Genomic DNA, 11,248 nt, shown 5'->3' on the forward strand with positions numbered 1-11,248 from the left:
ACGGTACCCAACCCCCCCCCCCCGAACCTCAAATGACGTCACATTGTAGGCTCTACAGCGCTGAACCTACTTTTATTCGGCTCTAAAATAGGAGTATGAATCGGCCCTTACATTGTAGGCTCTACAGAGCCGAACCGACTTTTATTCGGCTCTAAAATAGGAGTATGAATCTAAGAACCACTTTGCTACTTTGATATTATAAACACATAAATACGCAAACACGCATGCACACACACACACACACACACACACACACACACACACACACACACACACACACACACACACACACACACACACACACACACACAGGGATTAGACCTGGATTAGACCTCTGTCTTCTGTCTCTGTTTCAGTCCAGATAGTGTTGTGTGAAGGGAGAAGCACGTGGAGCTCACTGATAGTTCACTAACTGTTTCCATTATAGCAGTGATAACACACTGCTCTGTCCTCTCTGTACAGAGGAAACAACATTCACAGCACATTCACACCATCCACTATGCATGGCCAGCGCAGGCTCAATCTATCCACTTAAGCCCTGTTTTATACTTTGTCGTATATCAGTGTCACACAAAAATAGAGCCAACAGATAATTGAATAAGCTGACATCATAGACTGACCTCCAAGCTGTACTTAATACTCATTAATGACAAATGGGTACAATGGATACTCTTGACATTGGGTACAACCAGGTGTAACGTGTGTATTTCATAAAACGAAGGGGCATGCATTCCCAACAGTCCCTTACACTGCAAAATCCTTTGCCGTTTTAATTGAACTGTGCAAAGAATTCTTCTATTTGTACACTTTGTACAAAAAACTACTGTAGATTAACGCAGGATGTTGCGGTGTCCTGTAAGAATCTTTAATGGCTTTTTTAAATGATTTAATGTTAACATTCATTGTTCACAAGTCACTCAACACCAAAGGCAGGTGGTGGCAACTGCCATGTCCAATGTGTGCCAAAACAACTTGTTCATTGTATAGAACCAGTCACAGAGCGTGGTAGCACATTACCTTAATACCCTTAATAGAGCCACACCCAAAGTAATGTTTACCAGAATGTTCTCAAAATAATCTCTTGCTGTACAGACCACATTCCAGTATCATGCACACAACATACACAACAGAGATGTGCCAATTAGGGCTCAAATCTCAGTGTCAAATCCCTGCCTTTGATCCTACTGTTATCCTAAAAAAAAAAAAGTCCCTTACATTTCTATTAATTTTCTGAACAATAAAAAAAGGAAGAAAAACACATACAGTACAAACAAACATGAAAAAATAAAAATAAAGTCGACATTGCGTTTAAAAACTTTGCATGTTACATCCCATACTCCCAGGCATACCGTTGCTCCTCCTTCCCCCATTCTCTTATTCTGTCTGTTCCGTCCCAAATACTGTCCATTTGGACCATTTGTCCTCCATCTGTTCTTCCTGCAGTCTCAGACGGTGTGTCACTTTCTCCATGAGATGTATCTCCTGAATCAACTCCTCCCATTGTCCCTGTGTTGGAGGTTCTATCTGTCCCCATTGTCCCTGTGTTGGAGGTTCTATCTGTCCCCATTGTCCCTGTGTTGGAGGTTCTATCTCCTGAATCAACTCCTCCCATTGTCCCTGTGTTGGAGGTTCTATCTGTCCCCATTGTCCCTGTGTTGGAGGTTCTATCTCCTGAATCAACTCCTCCCATTGTCCCTGTGTTGGAGGTTCTATCTGTCCCCATTGTCCCTGTGTTGGAGGTTCTATCTGTCCCCATTGTCCCTGTGTTGGAGGTTCTATCTGTCCCCATTGTCCCTGTGTTGGAGGTTCTATCTGTCCCCATTGTCCCTGTGTTGGAGGTTCTATCTGTCCCCATTGTCCCTGTGTTGGAGGTTCTATCCCATTGTCCCTGTGTTGGAGGTTCTATCTGTCCCCATTGTCCCTGTGTTGGAGGTTCTATCCCATTGTCCCTGTGTTGGAGGTTCTATCTGTCCCCATTGTCCCTGTGTTGGAGGTTCTATCTGTCCCCATTGTCCCTGTGTTGGAGGTTCTATCTGTCCCCATTGTCCCTGTGTTGGAGGTTCTATCTGTCCCCATTGTCCCTGTGTTGGAGGTTCTATCTGTCCCCATTGTCCCTGTGTTGGAGGTTCTATCTGTCCCCATTGTCCCTGTGTTGGAGGTTCCATCTGTCCCCATTGTCCCTGTGTTGGAGGTTCTATCTGTCCCCATTTTCTTGTTATAGATTTCTTTCCTGCCACCAATAAAATGTTTACCAGATATCTATCCTCTCCTCGTATCTTTCCCCCCATCAAGTTTCCTAGATACAAAACTTCACACTTCCTAGGCACCTCATAACCCAACATCTTTTGTATGTATCATTTTCCAAAAATCCTCAATTTTGGGACATTTCCAAAGCACATGTGAGTGATCCACATTTACATCTCCACAACCCCTCCAACATTGTATCCAGTTTGCTCTTGATTTTTGCTTAGATTTTTCCAAGAGAATTTCCTCCATATCCGAGAATTGGTAGATGATTGGTGCATTTTCCACATTATGTATCCAATCCTTTTCTGTAATTTCTATGTTTAGTTCTGCTTCCCATTTCTTTTTAATATATTCCGTTGAATGACTGCCACTCATCAAAGTTGTTGCTATTGATATAATTTGAATCTTTTCCCCCTTGTATATATTTTTAATAATTTGGACAATACAGTACCATTCACTTCTATGGAGGGCCTCCCTTTGATTTCCTTAGTATAATAATCCCTTAGTTGAAGATACCTGAAGAAATTATGTTTATCCAACATGTATTTAACACTCTAAATGCGTGTAAACTCTAAACTCTAAACTTTCCAATGCCCCATTTTTCTCCAAAACACACCAGGCTGTCATTCCTCTCCATATTTTAAATCCCTTATCATGCCCTGCAGGTTTAAATGAACTATCAAACGCCATCCATTTGAAAATCTTTATATCCTCTTCTAATCTAACCAATATATTTCTTAACAATTTTAAACCAGATCTCTAGTAAATACGGTGATTGGATCAATACAGTGTCTTATTTTCTTAAACTTTTCTTTGTTATCCTAATATTAAATGAATCCTAGTCTGCTTTTAAATGAGCAAAGCTCTGTCAGTTTGTCCTCATGTGTTTGTCTCCTCAATGGCCACGTACTGTATGAGCTATGTAGCTGTTTCTGTATAGCTTGTGGCCGTCGCGGCTTGATGTACAAGTACACTCCCTGGAAATGACACTGTAATAGGGACTTACCCAATCCAACCCTTGATGCTGAGTACCAAGCATGGAGGAATTGTGTACCATTTTTATAGTCTTTGGTATGACCTGGCCAGGGGAATCAAACCCCGATCTCCCAGTCTCAGGGCGGATACTAGTCTATCTGCAACTGGGCTGGTAGGGAATGATATGCAGGGAGTGAGGGAACTGGTTCTTCCAAAATCTGCAGCTTTTTATTTGCATTTTTGCCATGGGCAATTGGATCTTTTGTTGCAGTAATGGTCCCCGTATAGTCTATGGGATCTGTTCATATTTATGAATCAATAATTAAATAAATTTCAGTTTGAGTTATTGTTCTGAAATTCATATTCGATTATGGAGACACAGACTGGAGAACTGTTTGTAAAGTAACCACTTTCGACCAGGCATCCCTATTTTGGGCATGTCATTTAAGGTGAACATAAAAAAGAGAAATCCCACAATTTTGAAAAAGTATATAAATCGATTAAAAAGGTGTGTTCTACGTATTATCCATCTCGTCCCTTAGATTCTTCTTCTTCTTCTTCTTCTTCTACAGCAACAGACTGACCTCATGCTTCCTACAATGCAGTCCAAGCTGCTTCTTTTCACCTGACAGTGGGGAGTTTCCCACGTAGCACGTGGAACGAACACGTTATTCCAGCCAGTTTCTTTCCCCTCCATCAAGCAATATAGAGACCAGGACTACTGCATGTAGTCCTGGTCTCTACCCCACATAGGGTATGGGCACTGATGACGTAGAGGAGAGAATATGCCCCTGCCACAGCCACATAATAGCCAAAATATAATATGTATGGCTATTCTTGTTATTCGGATGTAGTATATGGCTTAAATGGTTACTGTAAAAGAGTTAAATGAATATGAGGTGAAAGTGAATTGTGTATTATATGTATTATTGTATTTGAAGACTTTGAAGAAAATGATATAATATTTGCAAACTCAACATTGATTATTCTACTCTTTGAATAGCATGAATGTATTGGTGACATAGGCCTACCATACTAGACCTATACAACAATTAAAACATTATACCATAGTACACCGAATGCTTCAGAAGAATTTGATTTGACATCTTTGTCTCTTTAGCGATCAAAACAGAGACATACACCTTCAAGGCTTTCTCACTTTACCTATTCATAAACTGATGTCAAATGTCTAGTTTATAGAGTTTAATTGCTATAAAGGGATGAAAGATATATGTGATGTAGAACGTTTGAAGTCATTCAGTGTGCAATCAAATCATCAGTGTAACCAGCACTGCTATGCTGATCCGATCCGGTACAGGTATATAACTGTCATATGGCATATTATGTTGATTTTTATACATAACGTACTATGTGCCATGTTTCATAATAACTACTCTCACCTGGCCCTTTGAAAAGGGAATCCCCATGTCTCGTCATATTATGTCACAACCATGAAAATGTCATATTCTATTTCACTCCCTTATTTCACAGTCTCTGCCCTCTCATTTGCTAAACTGAGCACCGTCGGTGGTCTATTTTAAGAACACATGTAAATAGGGGAGTCTACCTATGGCCCCTGGATGGGTGTGGCTGGGGGTTTAGGGAGGGGGTGATGTTCAATGGGATAGCCCACTGTGTGAGCCAGATGTGGAGGGCTGATATCCCCAGACACCCCTGGACAGAGTTTATCTCCCCCCACCCATGCGTTACTGGTTCTACAGCTCATGGGCCTGGTCTGGGATCAGTTCAACCTGGCATATGTGCTATTGGACACAGTGACGAGACACCTGAGCACACTGACCCCTGGTCAGGGCAGGATGGGCCATGTTCCGTTTCGGCGAGGGGTCTCTGAGCAGCTTCCGCCCGGCACACAGTGAATCATTGGGACATTTTGGCGCAACGCCACATCAGGAATACTACTATTCAGGTAAGATGAATTTATCTCTTTAGATTAATTGGATCATTGATTTTCCCAATGATCAAGGGATGGCATAATGCATTAATTCCATAATTGATTGTGTTAATTTCACGATTTAGAGGTGATGTGCACAAAATACATTTTACATTGAGGACGTTAATGGCATTGCACATGGAAATTGAATGTTATATCATAGAAGTTAAGACATGCATTTAAGACTGATGATTTGACATAATTATGACCATTATTATCATTGGCTTCTATACTTTAATGACTACAACCTGAGTAACATACTTATTGATTGATTGATTTAATTATTTATTAGACAGAAATGAAACAACACGAGGTACAGTTTTATTTTGAGATAAAAGAGTAACCCAAAAAAGTCCTGGAGACTTGTTTCCCGTATAGCTGTTTATAAGGCACGCGTGTGTAATTTATTTGTCCATTGCTTAGCTTGTGACATCAGAGGACAGATACGTGTGTACGCGTGCGTGTGTTTATGTGCCTGTGTCTTAACCAATGGTGGAAAGTAACTAAGTACATTTACTGAAGTACTGTACTATTTTGAGGTACTTTACGTGAGTAATTCCAATTTCGCGACACATTGTGAGCTTGCAGAACGGCTATTTTCTAAAGACTTTTATACAAGTTTTCACATTTTGAAAACTTGAAATGGGACATTCTGCATAATGAGTACTTTCTACTTGTGGTACTTTAAGTACATTTTGATGCCCATACTTTTGTACTTTTACTCAAGTGTATATATATATTTTTTACATTTTTAATGTTTTTTTTTATTGGCTTTCGCCTTTATTTTATATATTTTTTTAATGGAGGGACAGACAGTATAGGCTGACATGAAATGGGGAGAGAGATGGGGGGAAGACATGCAGTAAAGGCCATCGGGATCGGGAGTCGAGCCCGCGGCACACTGCCAGACTGGATTACCAGCCAAGGTGCCTGGACCACTGAGCCATGGCCCAGGCTTCAAGTATACATTTTGAATTCCAAACTTTTACTTGCAGTATTCACACTTTACTGTACTTTTATCACCACTGGTCTTAAAGGGCCACTTCACCCCTTTTGCAACGAGATCGTATTTTAAGATATTTTAGATATTTTAGTATTTCAACGTGTCTGAATGTCATCCAGCAGTCTCACTGCTGGATTACTACAATGACCATAATGCTTTAATTGCTGCACTCACCCCACCTTGTGGAGAGGGAGAGGGCTGTCTTACTGAGACAACATGTAGTCCAGGAAGGAAGTGAGACCAGTGTCCATGACATCACTGGCCATTTGAAATACTAAAATATCTAAAATCACGTATTACACACATAAAAAGCAGCAGGAAAGTGTTTCTTTTCTCCCAAACAACCAAACAAATCTGTTTGTTTGTTCGATCTGGTTGCAAAAGGGGTGAAGTGGTCCTTTAACATTTGTAAGACCTCAGAGCATTGAACTGGAGCCCCAATATAGGATGATCCCCCTGATAAGAGAGCCTGCTTTATAATAATAATAATAAATAAACTCCTACTTCAAGAAGAAATGTTTGACCTTTTGAATTGCTGCTCTTTCTCTTGCTGTCATGGCGTTCATGTATTGCAGGTTATGTGGTGCTGTTGCTGAGTAAGCCAAACCACACAGAGCAAAAGATTGGACATACACATGTCGATGGCATCTGACTCATTCGGAGCTGTGAGTAAAACTCACACACCCGCTCACTCACTCTATCCACCCTTGGATACACGCACGCACGCACACACGCACGCACGCACTCACACACTCACACACTCACTCACACACACACACACACACACACACACACACACACACACACACACACACACACACACACACACACACACACACACACACTCGCTCATGCAGATGCGAAATTCAAAACACAAATAGCTGCAAATATAAACTCATCTACTTGAACCGTGAATCAACACTGTTGACATATTGTTTCTGTCTGTCTGTCTGTCTGTCTGTCTGTCTGTCTGTCTGTCTGTCTGTCTGTCTGTCTGTCTGTCTGTCTGTCTGTCCATCACAGAGCAATGGTACAGTCATTGAGGATCAGGACTCCTCCCTGTACATACCTCTCAGAGGGTAAGTGACAATATATGTTCTTCCATTCCAGCTAATGTCTGCAGCATACCCTTTTTGTAGCTGTGTCAACACAGGGACAACTTTCTCTCTTTGATGCACACATGACTAAGAAAAAATGTCTAGAAAGTGATTTTTGTTCCCACATCTGGACATTGCTTTTTAAATGCATTTTACCTAACACCCATCGACTTTGTGTTTAAAGTTCACAGAACTGATATACAGCAAAGCCTTAATAATAAACCCTTCACTTAAGTGATTGGCAGCCCTAATTGGCACCCAGCAATTAAACATGCACAAGGAACATTTTGCTAATCAGAAAAAGATCACTTTGGCCCAAAATGGTAGAAATCCACTCCCACAATTTTGAATAGTACAAAAATATGTACAAAATATGTAGAATGAAATAGTTATTACAATACAACAATGTGTTAATGTCTCATGATAAGTAGATCAGAAACCCCCCACTCACCCCACCACTTCCCAGCAAATCCCCCTCCCCTCCCCACCCCATCTCACCCAACCCAACCCAACCGCCTACCCCACCCCACCCCACCACACCTCAGCCCACCGAAACTAACATTTGCTTTGCTGCAACAGACAAAGTGGCTCTGGTATAATTCCTTGTTGCGTAGTGAGATGCTGATCTTGTGGGCAAGTACTTTAGCTTGTACATAGAATATATAGAAAATATGGAGAACTGTTCGGCTGTAGTAGGGTTCGAGTGGGTTGGTTTACAACCTCTCATTGCTGTTAATGATGTGATATGATCATGATGTTTTTACATACTCAACCTGGTTGGAGGTGGTCTCCCTACTCTTCCACTGAGAAATATACACCCTGGAGCCGGGAATGACAACTATTGGTTGACAATGTTATACAGCTATAGTTACTTTTACTTGAAACAGACAGCTAGATATGCCACCATTGTCGTTGTAGTTTGGACATAACAGGGATGGATAATTTTTTTTTTTTTTAATCTTAATCTTTTACCTAAATTTAACACAATCAATGACCAATGAAGGCCCCCAGGAGCCCTTGTCAGGGCCTCAAAACCAGTACAGCGGTCCAGTTTCCACCAGCCCAATGGCTAATTTGGCCCTGCTTAGGAAAGGGAGACACGCAGGGAAGCTGGAAGTACCCTCACTAAAAACGCCGGGACAACGCTCCACACGTCCCAAACTCTTCTCCCTTCTGGCTCCAAAACTGTGGAATGCACTTCCCATTGCAGTCAGAACTGCAGCATCACTCCCAATCTTCCGCCGTAGTCTGAAAACCCACCTTTTCAGACTCCATCATGGCCCATAGCGCTTACCCCACCCCCTTAGATAGCATTTCTGTAGACTTAGATAGCATTTGATACAGACTTATAGCATGTTTTCAAACGCAGTGAGCACTTACTATGAGACCTAGCAGATCATGTCTGTGTGTCCGTCCCCCCTTTGTGCCCATATATGGAGCTGAGTGATTTGTTTGTCATTGATTCAACACACTCCATATTTGGACGTATATGGACGTATAGCTGCTTTGGGGACTCATTATATGGTTATGGCTAAGTTAAAAACTTAACTTAAAAATAACTTAAAAATAAATCTTAAAAAACCCCAAATATGTACGAGCTGCGTTCGCTTCCCGCGTTTGCGCGTCTTACTGGTATGTAGACAGCACTATAATTGCATTGTATGTAGTCATAGCACGTCATAGTACATATTATGTATAGCATAGTAGTTGCGAATGCAGTGAGCACTTACTATGAGACCTAGCAGATCATGTCTGTGTGTCTGTGTGTGTGTCTGTCTGTCTGTCCCGCTATCCAAATATGGAGTGTGTTGCATCAGCAATCACTCAGCTCCATATATGGGCACAAAAGGGGCCAGGTCCACTCAGCTCCATATATGGGCACAAAAGGGGCCAGTCATTTGTTTGTTGTGGACCTGGCCCCTTTTGTGCCCATATATGGAGCTGAGTGCGTTCGCTTCCCGCGTTCGCGCGTCTTACTCGTATAGTTTATATGTATAGTTTCATTATATAGATATTCCACTGTTACTTTCTTAGCTTACGCATGTTTCATGATAAATGTTTTTATGTGATGTATTCCCATGCTTTTTTGTTCTTGCTTAATGTAAGTCGCTCTGGATTAAGAGCGTCTGCTAAATGCCTAAATTGTAATTGTAAAGTTTCAGTCTGAAATACTGTATGTTTACATGTTCTAAGGTTAATGACCCTTTGCAGTAAAGCAAACATATAGGCTTCCCTTTGAATCACTGCTGATTTTATTCCATGAGGGTTTCAAGGAGGTTGATGACAAGCTGGTAGAGGCAACAAAACCTGAAACAAGAGTTCAAATCAAAACAAATGATCATGTGTGGTGGATGGGTTCCAGATAATTGGTTATGGAGTGTTGTTGCCACTCCACACTTTCCACTTCTCTGATTCGTTTTTGTCCATTAACTCTTTCTACTAAATTTGACATGCTTCAAATAGCAGATCTACAAGCTCAGCGCGTCACATCACGGCGAATTGTGAGCTTGTAAATTGGCTATTTAAATGGACAAAGTTGTTAATGTATGGTTTTTTAATAATGTAAAGTTTTCAAATAAAGAGTAAAAGTCGAATATTTGCCTATATAAGATGTAATGGAGTAGACGTAAAAGTACTGAAAACTGGAAATACTCTAATAAAGTAAAAAAAACACCTCAAGTACAGTGCTTGAGTAAATGTACCGGTACTTAGTTACTTTACACGCCTGCATAATATCCAATGTCCTGTTGCAGGCCTTCATGTGGACAGATAGGTGGCGAAGGCAGGGAGGAGGAGGAGGAGGAAGTAGTAAGAGACGGCTTCTTCCAAAAGTTCACCATCTATCCTGGCGATGTTGAAGGTGAGAGTGTAATCCTAGCCTCTGTTGTTCTCCAAACACAGACAGTAAATAGGATCAGATGCAGGTTAGACACTATGGCTTAGACACTATGTGGCTCGCTCTCCATATCAAGTCGACGTATTTACTATAAATATTATGGGTGAGGCCAGAGCGCACGCTGTGTGTGTGTGTGTGTGTGTGTGTGTGTGTGTGTGTGTGTGTGTGTGTGTGTGTGTGTGTGTGTGTGTGTGTGTGTGTGTGTGTGTGTGTGTGTGTGTGTGTGTGTGTGTGTGTGTGTGTGTGTGTGTGTGTGTGTGTGTGTGTGTGTGTGTGTGTGTGTGTGTGTGTGTGTGTGTGTGTGTGTGTGTGTGTGTGTGTGTGTGTGTGTGTGTGTACTGTATCTGTGCGTGTGTGCGAGCATGTATGCATTCTCTAGGCCGTCCTCAGACAAGCCCGCCATCGTCGCTTAATTCCAGTCATCCAGGCTCTCCATACATCTGGCCTTTGCACTCCTGCGTCTTTCTTGAGTACATCCACACATGTTAATGTGGGACGTCCTCGTGACCGGTGCCCGTGTGTTGGTTTCCACAGCACTAGTTTGCCTACAGGCAGCTCTTGGTGTCTTTGGCAGTGTCCTGCTAGTCTCATTCTCTTGACTGCTATTTTCTGGCTCACCCTTGGCATTCCATCATACAGATTCTTGTTGGTAACATGTGTACTATTGCTGACTTTCTGGAATTCTGGTGTAACAGCCATCTAGAGACTGCAGGGTTGGCTTCAGGGTCCAGCATTCAATGCCGTATAGGAGAACAGACTGGTCCATTGCATAGAAGAAGCTGAATTTGGTTTGAAGGGGGAGGTTGGAGTTCCATACACTGGCCATACCATTCAGAGCCCTCATGCCTTCCTCACTTCCTCATCTTGTTCCGTTGAGTTGACCCATGAGACCAGGTACTTCAAGTCCTTGACTTCCATCAGAGCAGTGCCAATTGTTGTCAGAGGTGGGATGGGATGTTATAGGTGATAACTTCAGTTTTCTTGGCATTCAGCCAGAGGCCAACCGTGGCACACTCTGACTCCACTCTGTTCAGGAGCTCCTGAGCTTGTTCCATGTGGTCTGTGAACAGGCTGATGTC

Source organism: Protomyctophum bolini (genome assembly GCF_963924005.1).
Source record: "Protomyctophum bolini genome assembly, chromosome: 18".
Lineage (NCBI taxonomy): Eukaryota > Metazoa > Chordata > Actinopteri > Myctophiformes > Myctophidae > Protomyctophum > Protomyctophum bolini.